Here is a 19,287-nt window from a genome sequence, read left to right on the forward strand (position 1 = left end):
TTGCTGCCAGATTTGGGCGTATATATCAAAAGTACTTTTTCTTGATCTAGCTTTTTTTTCGTTGTACTGTTGTATTGTAGCTCTTGGGCTACAATAAAGATGTTGTACTAAACAAAGCTGGCATCTGAAAGATAATGATCAGATCCCAGATAGCACTCTTTGAAATTCTTAAACAAGAAATTAGCTCACATATCACATCAGTTTTTCTCTTGCCTAATAACAGATGACGCATTATAAGGAGGCCATGAAAAATAACTACTGTAAAGAGAAGAAACATCTTCAGCCAAACGACTCTTGAATTGCAAGATGTGAGTCAAAACTCTTGCTTAAGTCAAATAGCTCTTAGACCAGAACTGGTCAAGTTATGAAACAAAACAATTTGTGTAATGTCCAACATATGAAAAACTGGATCAAACAGATTTCATGGTGAGTTAGGCAGTGATTTCTTAGAAGAATATTTAGTTTATAAAAGCAGAGAATGAACAGATATTAAGATCCAGTGATGACTTGTTATAGTATCTCAACCAAGTAAAATATTATTTTTTTAAACTTAAGAAATCAAAAGAGAAAAAAATGCCTCATTTGTGTCTCCATACAATATATCAAATAAATAGAAAACTAGGAAATTAAAGATGACTTTGCACATGTCCATTTATTTTCAGAGATGAAAACAAACTGCCAATTCAGAGGTACTATATTTAGAGTATAGTGCTGATAAGAAATCTCTGTTTGTATAATTATGTAACGATATAACATACATAAGTTGGTAATACTGAAAATATCCACAATTGTAAACAAACCAAATCTGTATCATTTACAAAAATTTAGAAGAAAAGAGACTATATGAACCATATTAGGAATCCTTATAAGTAAATGATGCAATAAAACACGTTTACACAAAGTGAATTGAGAAATTAAAACAAATTTAGATTAATTTATTATTGGTATGGAAAATGAAATATGGATTTTTATCTTCATTAAGCAAAATAACTGAAAAATTAGTCAACTCCGAACTTGATTTTAACTGTGTAGACACCATCTAGATTGTTCCAGAACTTGAGCAAAAGAAAGTATAGGAAATTACTTACGCATGGGAAATTTTTATTGGATTGCAGTATCAAAGGCCATTGTCTTTAAGAAATCCTGAAACTCTATAGGTTTTAAGAAAGTCAGGATTAACTTCTCTTTAAACCACAAACCCAATCCAGTGAGTAAAAATCAACAAACAAGTGCATTTCTAAAGAGGGAATAAATTATCTATTGTCTGCTATCATTTCTTAGGCAACTAATTCCCATTGAAATGTTGAATGCAAAGATAACTAGATATTTACAAATGTACTTTTTAGATCTTTACAAAAGCACAGGAAACTATGAACATAGCATACCAGACGATTTTGAAATTATGGCTTAATATTCTCATTCCTATGATCACTCACAACCTAATATTGTGTCAAAGTTTTCAAGACTGGGTCATCTAGAGATCAGAACTACTCACATGATCCCAATTCAAAGTATATCCTTTCAAAAATGCATGATGTAAATTCTGGAAGCTCCTGGGCAGGCTGTAGTTTAAGCACTTCATCTAGTGCATGGCAGACAAACATGAGGTCATAGGACGTGGGCATGTGGCTTCATGCTTTTGAAACTACTATATGCACTGAAATACATCTCTGGAGATTTGTCAGGAACAGTACTGGAAGTCAAGAACTAAAGAGAGTGTCAAGAAATCCTTTAGAGAAAAAATATTGCCAAAGAGAAGAGGAAGCCTTGATTGGTTTTTATTCTGTGGTGGGGCAGAAAATAACTTTCTCAGGATACGGAGGATACCTTTAAGTAGGTCAGGAGCTCTGGAGAATTTGAACAATACCTGTGTCTGACACTATGGTTTGAATATTGCAGAGGTATCTTTCAATTAAAGAGCGCGGTTTTGTTTTACTGCTTCTCTATTTTCAAGCCAGATAAAAACAAGATGCTAAGCCCATTTACAGCTAAAAATAAATCATCTTGACTTAATTTTTTTTTTAGCCCATCTAGTGAGCATTTCTATTAGGTTGCAGAGGTAATTAAGTGGTGTTGGTGAGCAAATTAAAAAGGAAATTGGAATGAACACTTTCGAGAAAGTATTTTTTTATTCACACAAAAGTATCTTTTCAAAACCCACAATATGAAATATTCACTAATTCTCCAATTTTTTGATCCAGATGGAGAGGTTACTAATAGAATTAGTAGATTTTCTTTGGGTGGCAGAATTCTTATTATCCCCAAAGCCATTGATGCAAAAAGCAAATAGTAGAATGCAAATAAGCATTATTTACTTATTTATATTTACTTATTTACAATTATATGAAATTGGTGATTATGAAATAAGAGTTTTGGCAAATCTTAGAAGAAAAGTAGTCTCATTATTTTATGGTTCTCACCTCTTGTGTTCTTTGCCACTTCTAAGTACAAGAAGAAGAGAACCAAGTCTTTAGAATGTGCCGATTTAATTTCTGACTTCTCCCCTCCCTACTCAAAGACTGACCCTATGGATCCGACCAACATACATGAAAAAAAAAGTTGGAAAAGAAATTACTTTTTGAAAGCCTAAGTCACTGCTTTAAAATGTTTAACAAGTGGCATATGAGAGCTCAGGTTCCAGTTTAAATTGAAGAAATAAAAATAAAAGATTGTAATAAAGAAATAATAGAAGGGTGGCAGCCTTTTGATTAGAGAGATGACATGAGGGTTTTAATGACTTTCTCCGGACAGTCAGTTGCCTTCATTAAATTTTACACCATTTGTGAACCAAGTGCCTTTTTATGCAAAATTCACTTTGCCGGTAAAGAACAGGAGAAAAATTAAGTGGTCTTGTCTTAATTCTTCTGTTTCCTTTCTCTACGGTGATAGGGAGGTAATTGACGCTCTTCAAGGCCGAGCTGCCTCATCCAGAAAAGGGGGATAAACCTGTGAAATTCTTGGGGAATTAAATGAAAATCTACGTAAGAATGTATTAAAAAACAGAAATGTAGGGTTTGCCGGTTCGGATCCCGGGTGCGGACATGGCACCGCTTGGCACTCCTTGCTGTGGTAGGCGTCCCACGTATAAAGTAGAGGAAGAAGGGCATGGATGTTAGCTCAGGGCCAGTCTTCCTCAGCAAAAAAAGAGGAGGACTGGCAGTAGTTAGCTCAGGGCTAATCTTCCTCAAAAAAACCCCAAAAAAACAGAAGTGGAGAGTATCACTTAGTAGATGTAATTTGGATTTTGAATGATATTATTTAAAATTAATAGATACAGCACGTTAGAGTTGGAAAAGACCTAGGAATCCCCCAATATCCTCGTCACACAGAGATTTTAGGTCAGTGTGTGAGTGCTTAAAGAGATGATGATAATATGGAGAACAACCGACATTTAATAGGGGGTTATTATGTGCCAGGCATACATTATCACCTCACTCATTCCACCAAACTCCCTTACAAGGTATGAACCTGGGCTGCAGGTGACTAAGACTGGAAGCTTGCCCTGGCCCTCCCACTCTGGAGTTTGAGCCCGTAACCTCAGGGCCTCCCAAAGCCACCCCATACTGGGCCTTCGATGGGCTAACTGGAAGAGCCATGTGCAGATTCTGCTCAGCTAAACTCGCTCCATTCTCGCCTTCAGGTAGATGATAAAACTTAAAAGTGCAAAAAAAAAGAAGAGTGAGACAGCATTCAACTTAGCACCGAAGCATGGTGCAGGGGAAACTGAGACTTTTCGCCTCAAACTTCTACCAGACTTTCACCGCTTTCCTGAGCCTTCCTTTGCCTACAAACCCTATCTCTGTTTGTATGTCTATGTGAGAAGACGAGGACCAGGGGAAAATAGAAAAGCAAAGTTTCTTGAGCTATTTTTACTGTATCCTGAAATAGGAATTCACGGAAAGTGATATGGCTTGAAGTTTGAGTTATAGATCCCAAACTAATAGAGTCAGCAGCCATATGCATATGATTATGGAGCATATTATATTATCTATGCCTGGCCCACCACTTAGAGCTTCAAATATATTATCTCATCTAATTCTCACAACATCTCTATATAGGTATAGTAATTCTCATTTTATAAATGGGAGAATTTAGGCTTACAGAAGTTAAATACGTCACCTAAGGTCACACCATGTGTGACAGTCAGGATTCAGACCTCGGTCTACCTCCATGCTCCTAAGAACAAAGTTATATGCTTTTGAATTTTGAATTATAACTTCCCTTAAATCTGTAGGGGTTGGCAGGATCTCCAGCCATGTGCTTGGACCTGCTTTCTTGTGCCTAACTGCTCAATTCCACCTAAAACTCTGTCACAGATTTGGTGACCGACACTTTCACAAACTCAACCAATTTTGGTGTGCTAACGTTCCAAAGGAAGAATGAAACGCTAAGTCAACACTAACAACATCTACAAAGTTGCTACAAATTATTAGCTATTAAACAATTGTCAAATTGAAATAACAATGTATTCAAGCAATGTCTACTTATCACAAACCGTACAGAGCCCTTAGCTAGCTTTGAGGGTGGTACAGAGAGCAGATCTAGAGAGCTAGCACCAGGTGAACGACCCCAGACCCTCCATAATCAAGATTGATTTCTCAGCTTTTGTTTTCCTTACCTCCTGCCGTCAAGGGCACCATAAAAACTCAGCAAATGTTATCAGATAACATGCCTAAAAAGAGGCTGGTAAGTTTAAGTAAGTAAAAAGTTTTTTAAAAAAAGTACACTCGTGCAGATGAAAAAGTTAAAATGTCACAGCTTCAGAGATTACTGTCTCTAGAAGGATGCTGTATGAGGCAGGAGGAGGTCCAAGAACTCAGGGGTTTCGCCATCCACCTACAAAGCAGCAGGTTTTAAGGTTCCTGACAAGGTTCAAAGGGAATCTCCCCTGATATTTCTGCCTTAAATGCCCAGCATATGGAGCAATACAGCAATGTGTAACAGTACCATTTTTTTCCTCTAATTTTTAAAATGTCTGACACATTACTTTTCAGTGTAATTTTATTTCAGCCAGGGCCCAATTTTTGTTTTCTCTTTGGCCAGCTGAAATCAACTCATGTTTTATACTGGCGGAAAATGAGCAACTAGAATTCCATTTAGAATAAGAAACATGGAGAAAACGGTCATCCATTCAGTGGCTGATAACTCTGCTGGGATGTGCAGCTCATGTGTATAGAAGCATCAAAATCTGGATGAATAAAGAACAGAAAACCCACGTTTCTACTCTCAGGTTTGCAAGTTGATCAATGGTATTAAAGATCATTGGCTCTCCAAATATGTCCATGTTCCTTTCTATAAAATAAGGAGGACATTCTTAAGAAGGGTTCCAATTTTCGGAGCTAATTGTTGGAAAGAGTTCAAAACCTTGTAAAAAACTTCTTGACCAACAAGACAAAATCAGGCTTTTTCTTACCATACTGCAAAGACAGTCTCAGTTGTACCACTAACCTCTGCTTGCTCATTTTGAAATTGGAAACATAAGCGTACCCAGCCTAATTCTCCCTCCTACAGCCAAAAGAAGGTGACACACTAATAGGGGTAACGCCACCACAATGCTCAGGAGTAGAATGTATGGACACAGAAGGCTTGCCCCTTACCTAATGACCAAGAGGGACTGAAATTCTGGACCTCCTGAACGCCCCTGAGCGTGATGCCTCCCGGCATCCTCCAACAGTAAGGAAGAGTCAGAGAACATTTTATTGCCAGGAGAGACAACACTCGCCTCATGGCAACCAGTTCTAACATTCTGCTAATATGGAGATCCCAGAACAACTAGATGCAGGCAGGTTGGGGTTTTGCAGTTTCTATTTCCTAGAAATTTCTCGATGGGTGGGCAGTATATCCAGTCCATTGCTCACCATCTGGAGCAAGCAGGGCCCGAGCCATCCACTCCCAAATGAGGGAAGATGATTTCTCTCCTCCGCCTCACCCCTCCTCTATGGATTTACCATCCAGCCTCAACTCAGTGGCCTCTTTAAAGAAGAAACAAAGTTTGCTTTTGGGGAAGGAAAGTATAACATATGCTATGCATCCAACTAAGTATTGATACAACTCATAAGAGGCTTCTGCTGGGATCTACATTTATACATTTTTGAGGGTGTAACAAATGTGCTGGCGTTGAATCACACACTCAAGGAATATTCAGGGCCCATTGTTTGACTAATACAGTGAAGTATAACTACAAGGATAGCCGGGTTAACAGAACATTCTGTGCAAGTATAGCTGAAGCCCACGAGTCTTCCGACCATAGAGGAAATTGCTTTTTACGCTACTGAAAATTGATCCTGAGCCCATGCTGACCTACCTTTTAAATACAAGATGCAAGAAGACTCCCTAGGATATTAAATGCTGTCTGAAAGTACTTCAAGGAAAAAGCAGTCGAGGACAGTGTTTTCCATAGTGTGTACCGAGGAAGACTGGTCTCCAGAGATAATGCCAAAAAGGGTTGCAATGGTTAAGTGAGTCTGGGAAGCTCTGTGTCTCTACCCCTTGCAGACTTAAAATGCACATTAGCAAATTAGAGGATCTGAAAATTCCTCTACTAAGGAAACCTTGCTCTACCCCAGCTTTCAACCTATTTAACCACAAAGTCCTTTTTATCTTTTTTTTAAAGTAATGTCTATTTAAATATCCTTGGAACCATAGTTTTCCAAATATTGAAGAAGATATATTTACTCAATCCTGTTGAGTCATTTCTAGTTGTTAATAATTATAACAATGCTATAAAAATTTACAAAAATACGTCCTTGTATACATTCCTGGAATGATGTTATAGACACAGACCTTTGTCAATTACAATAAAGTGCTTAAATTACTTTACAGGGAATGTCCAAGATTTTTTTCAAAGCTATTTGAAATTTGCTTCTTCTTCATTCAGAAGAATATCCACTCTTTCAAATAGACAGTATTTCAGGCAAGCATACGAGTCTGCTATTTTGACTGTGGAAGACATAGTGGAGAATTCATCACTGGCATTCAAAAGGAAGGCGATTATGTCACTACCCCCATTCAAAAATCTTCAATAGGTCCCTATTACCTATCAAATCAAGCACAAACTCTTCAGCCTGCTATTCAATATCTTTCACACTATGGACTCAGTCCTCCTTTAAAAAATATATATAATAATAATTATTGAAGGCTTCCTATGTTACCACGGAGCACGATGGAAAGCAGAGGGGGAAGACGTGGAAACTGTCTTCAAGAATCTTACAGTCAAATAGGATAATAAATAGGTCATGTAACCAATTATACCGTAGTACAGGGACAACCTGATTGTCACAGAGAGAACCAGAAAAAGGTGCAATGGGACTTCAAAGGAAAGGAATTACTTTCCACTAGGTGAGCCTGGGGCTAGTGGCAGGGCTTAGGGCCAGGCTCAAGGCAGGGAGATGCTCTTCTGCCTCTGTATCCCATAACTTCCCTTTTCTAGATATGAATGCAGGATTTCGTTTTCAGCTTCCTCATTATGATGTCAGTTGTACAGGGTCAGTTTTCAACTAGTTTAAAAGCAACTTTTAAATAAAAAAATATTTATAACATTATTTACTATGAACCAGTATAAAATTACTGTCATTTTATATAAGCCACATCATTTAATCCCTACCCCCCAAAATCTACTAGATTAGATATTATTTATTACTCCCATTTTACAGATATGAAGTAGAGGATTGCCCGTGACAAGTGACGGATCTGAGGATTTGAAGGCAGGCGTGTCAATACCAGAAGCCACTTCTTTAACCACTATGCCACATTGCCCATAAGTGCCTTATGCCCCAGAAAGAATCATTATTTACCCAACGTGCACCACACATTTCTACTTCAACAACTTTGCATGTGCAAACAGAATACTCTTCCTCCTCTTCTCCACTGGTTGATAGGTGTCCATATTTCAAAACTCATGGCAGGGAGAACTCTAGGGAAACTCAAAGAGAAAACTCTAGAGCCAAGGGAGAGGCCTGCGTGTTATTCTGGCCTCTGTCCTCTCCCCTTCCTCCTACACATAATCTCTTTATCAGTCCTCTCCCCTCCACCTCTACTGCCACTGCCTTAATTTGGCCCTCATCTGTCTTCTGGACTATTAATCCTCATTCTGTATTTAGTCTTGCTTCCCTCAAATGTGTTCTCCACATTCTAAAAGAGCCTTTTTAAAAATGTAAATCTCATCATAAACTCCTCTTGCTTAAATTTCTTTAATGGTATCCCCACATCAGCAGGGTTTCCCTGGGGCATGGATTAAAACTTCAGGTTCCCAGGAGCTCCCGTGGAAATCCTGATTCTGTGTGCCTAGGGTCTGCCTAGGAATCTGTATTTCGATGCCCCTTAGGAGCTACTTATGGCCAGGAAAGTTTGGTAAACAGTGCTCTACAGGATTAAGGATAAGCTTCTTAACGTAGTAAACACGAATCTTCACATACAGCCTCTCCTCGCCCCTCCAGTCATCCTCTTCACCATGCATTCTCTCACAAACAGCAATATCAATCTGCTTGTTGCTCTGAAGATACCACCCTTCGCATTTCTGGGCCTTTGCATTGGCTCTTCCAGCTGCTCGCCATATCCTCCTTACCTTGTTCACCTGGAAACCACCCACTGAGGGCCATCAAAACCTTTTAAAACATCCCCATTTCTGTGAAGCCTTCCACAAATATTTCAGACAGAATTAATCACTACTCTTCTGAAATACCTTACAACCTGTATGTTATATGCAACATTAGAAGCATGTATATTTATCGCTTTACATTTATGAGTTACTTACTAAAGAGTATAAAGAGGAGAGATACCACATCTTATTAGCTTTGTATCTCTAGCATCTAAGATGGGGCTTGACACCAATTACATGGTCAATAAATGTTGAATGAAGATAAGATTTTTGGAGTCCTACATTAGTCAGTCACCAAGCTAGACTTTTTAAAAGCTAATGCTTATTTAATCCTAACAATTACCCTATGAGGTAGTTATTATTCCCATTTTACAGATGAAGAAACTAACATGCAGAAAAATCGCTGCTTAGAAGTGGCAAGGCACAGACAGGTGTTCAGAGCTGCCTGCTTCTGAAGCTGCCATTCTTTGTACACCACACTGCCTCCAAGTCAACAAGCCTGTCTCCATCCACGTCCCCTAAAACTGAATAGCTGCCTTGCATGCGAGTTATTAGTATACTCGCCATGGTGCCTCCCATCTCCTCCTGGGAGAGGGTAAGTTATTGATGGCAGGGACCCTTGTGATTCCATATTTTTATTCCCATAATGGCTTACTCAGTGAATATCTTTGTGTACTGAATTTAAGCAGCATATACACAGAAAAGGTCTTGAGAGATTGAGAGCTTCCTGCCTCCAGATAGGTGTGCATACCTACGCATCAGCCCCAGTACAAGACAATCTGTCATAAAAAGATGTCCATAAGATTTCAATAATCCATGATTTATCAACTTTTCTTCATCATTCGCATTTAGTACATAGAAATTTTGGAGGTTTTATTTTAGCGGATGGCATTTGTTACAAATGTTAGTTGGAAGAGGAAATATGAAATTTTACACTCCTAGTCTACTTTTGTAAATCTTCAAACCTAAAAAAAATGAATGCTTGGTTTTGAGGCCACAGGAACATCTCTAGCTGGTAGCGAGGGTTAAGGAATAAGTGTTTTGATTAAGCAAATATTCTGTTGACTAAAGGGTAATCAGTTAAATCTGGTATGAATTAGCAGTCTAAAAATAATTAGAATCTGGTTGAATATATTTAACTGTGAAATTCTCATGAAAATTATTTAGACTTTTTGGAATGATCTGGAATGCATTTCAGGGGAAGGTACAGTCTCAGCCTCTGTAATGATGATCATTTATTAGTCTACTTGTGAAAAATAGAAATTCCAACAGAGAGACGTTCTAATTGATTAGATAATGGATAACAGAGAGGTTGGTCTGTGTTTACAAAATATACATCATACTTAGGTGACTAAAGAGTCATCTCATGTTAATATACCACCTTAGATGTCCTACACCTTACTGTGACATTCTACCATCCTCAGATAATAAACTCTAAAAGGCTAGTTATTTTCTTGCCAGACCGGGAAGAAAAAGGCTCTCCTCATAAACAAAAGCAAGAAATGAAAAAAAATTATCTCACTGCATATTACAACTAGCCTGTAAAATCAAGAAATAAAACGTTCATGTTACACCCTGATTTAAAAAAAAAAAACAAAAACTTGCAGCCTCTCTCTACGTTAAAAGATAAAATGCACAAATAAAAAATGAGACCCATGAATGTAAACATTAGATTCCTGGAGCTTGAATTTAAAAGATCAACCAAGTCAGTCCTATTTCACAGGTGAGCAAAAGACCGAACTGATTAAGGGATGCATCCAAGGCCACAGAGCTAATTAGTGGCAGCATAGCACGGGGGCAAGGGAACAGAGGAACCAACAGTTGTGGGTTCCAGGCAATGTTATGTGCTTAATACATGGAATCCCACTTAATCTAATCTCCAGGACAGGCTCGAGGGTGAGGAGTTTCTACCCCACTTTGCAGGTGGAGAAACTGAATCTAGCAGATGTTGAGTAAAACTGGGATTTGAACCCATGTCTCTCTGCCTCCTAAATTGTGCCCTTTTTAGTGCAACCTTGACCCTGGAGCACGGGCCTCTGGACTCACAGTCCGAGATTCTAGACAGAACCTCAAGCAAATAAAAAAGAGCTCAATACAAGGTTTTGTCCCATCACCCAAAATAATTATACTTACTCAAAAGCCAACTATGGAAAAACTGGAGGACACAGGTAGGGAATCAACAAAAGCATGTGGGGCCTAAAACTTCAAGAATTACCACCAGACTCTTTACCTGTGTGTGAAGACCAATGACTACCCCCAAGGTCAATCTCATCCTCAACAAGGAGTGCAAGCAAAGTGGACGCTGAGTTCATCATGGGAAACTATTTGCCACATTAAGCAATTTCCCTTATTAGGTTCACCATTACATAAAAGACATGTCTATACTTGCTTTTATATAGACAACATAATGAAAAGAAGTGCCATCTTGAAATTCTGACCATATGTACATAATTTGAGACAACACTAAAGGACAAATAAGACATATCCCATGTTAAGTAGTATCTTTTTTTTTTTTCTTTTGAGGAAGATTAGCCCGGAGCTAACATCTGCTGCCAATCCTCCTCTTTGTGCTGAGGAAGACTGGCCCTGACCTAACATCCGTGCCCATCTTCCTCCACTTTATATGTGGGACGCCTGCCACAGTATGGCTTGCCAAGCTGTGCCGTGTCTGCACCCGGGATCTGAACCGGTGAACCTCCTGCCGCCGAAGTGGAACGTGCGAACTTAACCAACCGCTAGGCCACTGGGCTGGCCCCTCGTGTTAAGTAGTATCTTAAAACACAAATCTAAAGTTTAAGAACCTACCTATAACTGAAAGAAATTCGAAGTTTGAACTGATGGTCTGTTGACTGACTTAAGGCAGTGTTGTACACAACAAAATTTTAGTAAAAGAAAATAATTTTTATTGTCTCTTAAGATTGTAATGAGATTTGATCTAATGTATCAATGTGTCCTTTATGCTCAGACACACATCATAGAGCTGATAATGTGCAAAGTTTTGACCAATTAGTCCACCTTAAAATGACAAAAAAGTGAAATCTGTGGATCTTGTTTATTGATTCAAAAGCGGACCTATTATTGCTAGATAATTGAATAAGTGTTAATCCCTGCCTTGGAAAAGCAGAGAGAGAGACCAGTAACCAAGCAATTACAACACAAAATATGAACGAGTCTATAACAGAGGGAGAGAGTGCCACCGGGGTGCAGAGAAGGGAACGCTGGCTGATGCCTGGGCAAATCAGGAAGGCTTCTTGGAGTAGATGACATTGCGACTGAGTTTTCATCAGTAAGAATTTCCTAGGCAGAAGAGAGGCAGGGACACTGTTCCTCTCGGTCTCCCTCCCTTTTGTCCCTTTTCAAGACCTGGCTTTTGAGCAAGCTGAGGGACCTTACTGCTGTATAGACAGGATTCTAAAATGGTTCATTTCCTTTTAATGAGGAATTTGATTTTAGTGAAATCCCAGTTATCTTCTTGCTGGTCAGCAGAAAGGGAGCGAACAGCTCAAGACTACCGAGGGATAAATTTGGTAGACAAAAAATGGTTTATATTATTGTCTGCTGTGACATCAAAATATTTTTAAAGGCCAAATTAAAACCAAACGTCAACATAGGAAGATGAATAAAAAGTTATTCTCCCACAACCCTGGCTCAAGAAAAACAATAAGAATTTCAAGAAACTCTCTGAGGGTAGAAATAAGAAAGACAGAGGAAGGGGGAAAAATAACATGGCGTCATTATAGACTATTCTTCCCAAGCAAAGTACAGACAATGAAGGGAAAACTAGAACACGTGTATTACAATGTATAGCACCATCAGGCTGTGTTTGATGCTCTGGAGGGCTCCAACAAGTACTGTTCAGCCAAAAATCAATTGAAAAATCAGCATGATAACAGAGCATGAGTTGCCCTATAATAGCCTTAAGACCCCCAAGGCTATGCAAGTCCTTTTCATCTGCCACACTGCACTGACTCAAGGGGAACCTCACTTCCCCTCCCTGAGTCCTGTGCCCACTGTATTTCTAACCTACTGCTTTATCCTCCCCTAGAAAGGGGAACTGACAAGGACTGATGATGTTTCAAAAATTTTTTCTCTTTCTGCTTTCTTCTTTATCTTTTCTTGACATTTGCACTCAAATTCATCCTTTAATATCAGTCATACCCTATTTCCACAACATTAAATGGTCACGCATAATCTCTGGATCACCTAATAATAGTCTTGTGTTTTGAATGCCTTCACTAATATACATGAAATGCCCCCTAATAAAATCAGAGTTCAGGCTTATGCAAATGTGACATGTAAGCAATTTACAGCATTGTTATAAATATACATATATAGTTCATTCCAAGATTTCATCTCAATATTTCTTCAATCACTTCCTCACAATGTCTGGTTTGTTCAATTTATATTTCTACTTGGCATTTGGTACAAACCCCCAAAGATAAGATACATCTGTCCCTTAGTCACAGATCTTGGCATTTTTACCTTAACTCAATCGTGAAATGATTGGTTGAAAATTACCTTGCTTATTAGCAGGATTTCCTCATAATAAAACATGTTATTTCCAAACTTTGGAACGTGACAGGAGATGTACCAACTCAGTAGTGACATGTTAAAGCTTAAGGAGGACATATAAACACCCTGATCCGTGTGAGGGAAGGAAAAGCTAATTGGAAGTCAGCTTCCCTGTGATTATCAGCTTGTTTATGGGGAGGGAGGACTCCTCTGAATGGCACTGTAAATTCATCCCTGATTATGGCATTAAAACCGGAGCTCATTTCCACAAGATCCCCAAAAGCCCCCCCAATCCATTTTGTTTAGTTACAAAGGGTTGTGTACTGTTTTCAGAGAATGACAGTTTTTCATGCTTTGATTTCCTCCAGTTTCCAGAAAAATTAATCAGTTGCACAAGCCAGTTGTCAGATTTCACTTCCCTCATGGCAGAAAGCACACATATTCATTGTCTGCTATAAGAATAAATTGTAGTAATTTTTCCCCATGTCAATATGAATATTAGACTGACCCAATTAATATGAAATGCTTCTATGCTGCTGGAACAGACAGTGCTACAGAAAGAGCCATTTGCACAACCTGTTCCTGATTATGGGCCATAAGGACACAAAGATGGCACACACATTTGTGGACCATCTGAATTCTTATACGGAAAGGGGAGGGGGAAGGGGGAGCGGCATGACGTTAGCTTGACTGTCGTGGGTCATGTTTTTTAATCCGGAGTATTGGACATGTAACACAGCAACAAGAGCTGATCATTTTGTTTAATCACCTTTTGGATCTTTGCCAGATGGTCTCTATTGAGAGCGCTGCAAACAGAGAGAGATGAACTGCATCTAACACGCCACCAGAGCTTTCCCGTAAATGTCTGAGAACTGATTCCAACAAGAATTTAGTCTCAGAGCAGAAAGGGATACATTTAAAAACTATGTGCATTAACTATACTTTTCCCCATAGAATCCTCACTTGGCATGAATAATTTACCCACTCTTATGCTAATGGGATCATGAAAGTATCCCTCTGTCTTTAGTGGAGCTATTCTCAGCTTTCAGTAATTACCCCACCCAGTGAAAATAACATGGCTTCTGCATTGAACGGCTGACTAGTACCTGACAATTAGAAAGATCATGGCTGACAGGGGAAGGGTCCAGAACTGGACAGAGAAGCTCTGGTAGCCAACGAAGGGTATAGACAGAAAGTACCGCTGGTCATGGGGGGGATGCAGCCGGGTGGAAAGCGGGGGGAAAAAGGGTGAAAAAATTTTTTTCCATTGTCAATCTTTTCTTTCTCTGACTTAGTGTGTATCAAGATTTTACTTAAAGAAAATACGTTCCTCTCTACATTATGAAACGCAAAAGACATTCATGACAAGATTAGTTTTGAAGAAAAAAATAAACAATAGCTAAGAGAAAGAACTAGTTATCTCTAAAGCGCATCTGCACTAAGTATTTATTTGATCAGAATTTTAAAAGATCTAAATAGTGGAAAATCCTCTGCATTTTGCTTCTTGGAGGGGAAAAAAGGATTACCAAAAAAACCCCTCATTTGCAACCTCTGTCCACACAACTCCATGTTAGGTAGTTCACTGTGTAAAAATTATCAGGCTAAAACATCTGGGAAAGAAAGCTATGAAACAGCAGGGAACGTGGCTGGTTTATTGTTTATCTTTTGTTTATGAGGCAGTATTCAAGTTTAATTACTACTCTAAATTAAACTCTAACTGGCATCAGGAGACATCCCTTTACATGACTAAGTTAAAAAAAATCTAGAAATCCCAACTCCAGGTTTTTCAAGTAAGTTGATACATATAGGAAGAAATTACTCAAAATTAACAGCAATTATAGAAAGCTTTTAAGCATTTATGGGCACCATTACATGTTCCTAGAGCATTTATTTATTAGAAGAGTTTAATTTTATTTCTAATGGTTCCTATCCTAAAAACTCCTAAGAAAATCAACAGAAATTATTTGGATGTTTGCTGATGGTATTCTTTTTTACTTTATTTGGGGGCAGGGGGAGAGAATGAAAATGCAACATAAATATTCTATATACCACAGCTGCTTCTGTGACAATGTTCCGTTATCAATCACAGTCTCAGAGAATTTTTTGATACAATTAGGAGGACAGGAAGGAAAAGAAATGTCACTGTATTTATCATAACAGTAAGTGACCAGTTTTAGATGAACTTAGCTCTAGGAAAAATAAAAGTTAAAAGCAACTAGCAAAAGATTATGCCAGATGGCATCTGTCATATTGTATTTAGGGTTATTTTAAAGAGATTGCCGCCACTATGAAAACATTCCATTGACAGAGTTTTCCTAGACTGAATAAGAAATCCCAGTAGAACATATTCAGGACCCACCGTAAGTGGGTTTGAGGTTTTTTCCCCCTCCTTTAAACCTATAACTGGAATATTTTGGCGGGGGAGAATACTATTTCACACCTTATATAACTCAAAAGTGCAATACTATTTTAGATCCTTGCTTACCTATAAACACTTACATTCAATACAAAGGGAGTATTTTTAGATTCCAACACCATGATTGCTAAAGAACTGTATAATAGATAAATAAATACCTAGCTATGAAATTCTAGTCTCATTGCCTGGATGATAGATGGGAACATTGATGGAGGGGCTTGGTAGGTAGCAGAGTTGAGGGGAACTATGCTGGCTTATACAGCCTTGTGTCCTGAAAGATTAGAGACATATAGATGCTAGAATGCTAATGTATTTAGGTTAAACTGGGTCTGGCAACAGCATGGTTAACGTGCGTGTGGTGTGCAGTGTGAGCTCAGCAGTTACTGGGCCAACTGTCTCGGTATTTCTGGGAATCCTGCCTATTCACAGTGCAGGGATTGTTCAATTGCTGCAAAATGTACAAAATGAATTTTACAAAAATGAATTGTAAGGAAGGCCCCATTACAACGATTTTACAGCAAAGATGTCAACATCAATTTTTCTTTCATGCATAGCTAATGATTAAAACAGCATATTCCATTTGCCTAAGACAATTTATTTCATATTGGCACATCAAAATATTGAAATACAAAGTTATCTTTACTCTACCCTTTTTATTCATTGCTGCTGAACCCATACCATTGTTCAAACCAGGAAAAATAAAACAAACTTGGCACGAAATACTTAAAACAAAGGCTCATCAATATTCTCCAATTTGTCAACATCTCAATTACAGCACTGGAAAAAATGTAAATTTCATGTGCTCTAAACACTGAGGGGTCTAGTCTCTTGCCAATTCACATGCGTAACTCCCATCAGCGTTAATGGGAGTTACACAAACCCATCAATAATAATAATACTTTGTACATATATTGTGCCTTTCATCTAAGGCTCTCAAAGTGCTCTATGAACAAGGGGGCTGCTTCCTAGTCTTTACTCTGGCAAAATACACAATGAAATACAAAGCAGCTTTTGACTCAGCAGGTAGAGAATTAGGGACCCCAAGCCTTATTATCAAGCCCCATTTTACTTATGGGAAGCCAGACACAAAGGGGGCCAGTTACTTCCCCAGAGCTCCCAGTCTACACCCTAATTTTATCTCTGAAAAACTAGATTTTTTTTTCTTCGTTTTAATGTGACTAGCAAGACAAACTCCGTCCCTCTGGCTTCTTTTAGCAAAAGAAATCAGAGTGAATGAAAGTCTGGTTCATATTTATATAGTTTCCTGCTAGGCATGTGCTATTTGAAAGATACAGTAAAGTCAGCTTTTACATTTTACCAAGTTTGTTTCTTACAATATTTTAAAGACATGATTTTTCCCCCTTCTCTCCGTTTGTTGCACAAACACGGAGGAGGAAAAGGTGACCTTTCACCTGTGTAACGGTAGCTCTTTCACTATCAAGTCATAAAATAAGGTATTTTTAGGTTCCAAAGTAAAGATTTGTATGAATCATCTTAGGAGAAATATTCACAAGAATTATAAAGCAACATAAATGCATGTATTGTTTTATAGCATATGGCTATTAAAGTTTAATTTAAAATGTGTATGAAAACACTGTATTTAGTACAATTCCTCCCTATTTTTTCTGTTTATCATAATTTGTTTTGAAACTGAATCGTTTTACAGTTTTCCATATGCCTGTTGTGCTAATAAATTCTGAATAAGCAAGAAAACTCTTTTCTAAACTAAAAACTTGGTTTCCAAAGAAACATTATAACATATTTAATACGAAGAACATAAATTTCCCTCCCAGGTTTTCCATTATACATCAACCCTAAGATTTAACCTAGGATAAGCATATGCGATTTCAGTCAATATCTCTGTTGACTTTGCCCAGAAGCAGATAATTAATCTTTCCCTCAGAAAACTACTCTGGACAATTGGGTGGGACAAAATCTCAAAATGCCTTGAAAACATGTTTAAAAGGCTAATATGGGCACGAGTATGACAAGATAGACTTGTCTGATTTTCAAAATTTAAACTCTGCTGTAAAAAACAGAATACCCTTCAACATGTGTTTGGAACCATTGATGTGGAAGCCAGGTAGGAAACTCTCGATGCCAAAACGTTCTCCATTTTATAGGAATCATAACTTTTTTTATCCCTCACACTTTAATACAGTAAAATGACTGACTTCCTAGTACTCATACACATAAGCTACCGTGTCCATTCTTTAATCCCACAGAGATATGATTAAAGGAACAGAATCCTACAGGGATCAAATCCTTCAACATCGGATAAGTGGGTGCGGCTACCCACAACACAGAGGTTTATGGGTATTGTTTTTACCCGCTGTATCAGTCCCAGAGCTTTTCTCTTTCCTGACCAGAAAAAAAAAAAAAAAAACCCAAAGCAACCAAATAAAACTAACCAACATGATAAAACCCCATGCTTTGCTCGCTGCCACAACTATTCTCTGCTCCAAAGCCCAGGGTCTTCTCTCTCCCCCTCCCCTACTCTGGTCCTTGCCTGCTATCTCCCTTGCCATAACTCAACCAACCCAACAGAACCAGTCAGTTTTAAATTTCAGTTGGGACCTTGGTGACCTGTTAATGAATCTACAGAGAGGAGAAAAACTCACAGTGTTGAGTTATGCCTGGTGTTGCTAGCTGACTTGGAGTCAGAAATGCTTGAAGCGTTAACGTAATTGCAAGAATGTGAAAAATGAAGCGCTGGGCTCCTGAGCAAAGTGAAAGGTCAAAGCGAGCCTCACACACAACGAGGCTTTGGAAGATAGCCTCATTAGACCATTAAGTCTGCTTCTCCTTTCCCCCTCTTGCGTTCAATGTTTAGGGTGTTTTGTTTTTATTAATAGGTGCATTTCACCCTTTGTGTCACAGCAATTTGGGATGGTAGGGAAGGTGGAGTCATAGAAAGCTTTCCAGATTTAACTACCCTGAGAAGTCTATCATCATGATACGGACCCACAATTAAGCCATTGCATTGCAGATCCATTGAATTTATGTACATGTCATCTTCAAAATGCCTTATAGTTTAGTTTTCTTATGTACAATCTAACTGATCTAAGAAAACAATATATAAAGCCTAAATAGATACAATTTACGAGCTCTTCCACAATTTACGAGGTGATGGTATTCATTTCTGTGTTAGTTGCAACTTTCTTAAACCTAGATTCTAATTTGTACCCATTCACAAGTTCATGGCATCCTAGAAAGGACATTTCTCTAGACTCTTCTAGAATACTAGAAATCCAAAAAAATCTCTGGCCAGAAACTTGGAGGGAAGGCACTCACCCTACCTCAGCCACCCTCTTTTAAATGGCATATATAACTTCAGCTCAAGCTGTTAAACTGTCCCTTACTTGGAAGACCGTCTAATGCTTAAATATTGTGGCCATAAACACAGTCATAATAGAGATGAAATAGACCTAGGAGATCAGACACCATCTAATGTAAAATATTAAAAAGTAAAATCTATACACTTTCCTGGCCCACACTCAATAATGCATCTTCCTTTAAATTATCATTTTAGCCATAGACGAGTCATCCCTACCAATATCTAATTGCTTTCTGTGCAGTAGGTGAGTTTTAAATGGTAAAATTTATTATAAATCACACTAGGCTTCCTTGTCATCTGCAGTTGATGACCCCCTTGCTCTCTGATTATTCTAATTTTTAGGATTTGCAACAAAAGTCACCAGTCAGCTGAATGGAAATGGGGACAAATAATCTAAGAATTTCAAAATCCATCTTCTGAAGATAA

General features: G+C 38.3%; 1 protein-coding gene across 9 annotated transcripts in view; it reads right to left on the reverse strand.

Annotated features, from left to right (window-relative positions):
* MEIS2 (Meis homeobox 2) overlaps positions 1-19,287 on the reverse strand; it is a 202,517-nt gene that overhangs the window by 164,545 nt on the left and 18,685 nt on the right. The window lies entirely within an intron of this gene.

This window comes from Equus quagga, chromosome 2 (assembly GCF_021613505.1).
Source record: "Equus quagga isolate Etosha38 chromosome 2, UCLA_HA_Equagga_1.0, whole genome shotgun sequence".
NCBI lineage: Eukaryota > Metazoa > Chordata > Mammalia > Perissodactyla > Equidae > Equus > Equus quagga.